Source organism: Emys orbicularis, chromosome 16, assembly GCF_028017835.1.
Source record: "Emys orbicularis isolate rEmyOrb1 chromosome 16, rEmyOrb1.hap1, whole genome shotgun sequence".
Classification (NCBI taxonomy): domain Eukaryota; kingdom Metazoa; phylum Chordata; order Testudines; family Emydidae; genus Emys; species Emys orbicularis.
In genome coordinates this window covers 22,714,193-22,714,736 of record NC_088698.1, presented here as the reverse complement: position 1 = coordinate 22,714,736, position 544 = coordinate 22,714,193, and positions in this window count along the sequence as shown.

Sequence of the window (544 nt, the reverse complement as noted above, 5' to 3'; positions counted from 1 at the left end):
AGAAACCATTTCCTGTTCCACTGTAACCTTCACATCAGTGGGTACTGCATTTGGGGACTTACATCCATACCCATTTATGTTAGATGCTCTCAGGCACCACAGAAGTGATGTAAGATTTATTTAGGAAAGAAGAAAATAAAGATGTAGCGGTGAAACAGCTATTGGACTTTCTCTCATAAGCTGTTAAGTAACACGGGCACTGTTTTCTCTGTAGCATCTTCTGAATGTTGCCTGCAAATGCCTCACTCAGTCTGTTCCTAACTATTTTTAGCACAGCTAAAAGTCCCCCAACGGAACATAATTATCTCAGCCAGAGATGCCAGGAGAGCTTAGAGCTGAAGTAGGTGTCTCCCTGCTCAAAATATTAAAATCGCTATGTGTGTTAAAAGCAGGGCCGGCTCCAGGCACCAGCTTATCAAGCAGGTGCTTGGGGCGGCACGACCAGCTCTTCGGCGGCAATTCGGCGGACGGTCCCTCACTCCTGCTCGGAGCGAAGGACCTTCCGCCGAATTGTCGCCGCAGATCGCGATTGCGGCTTTTTTTT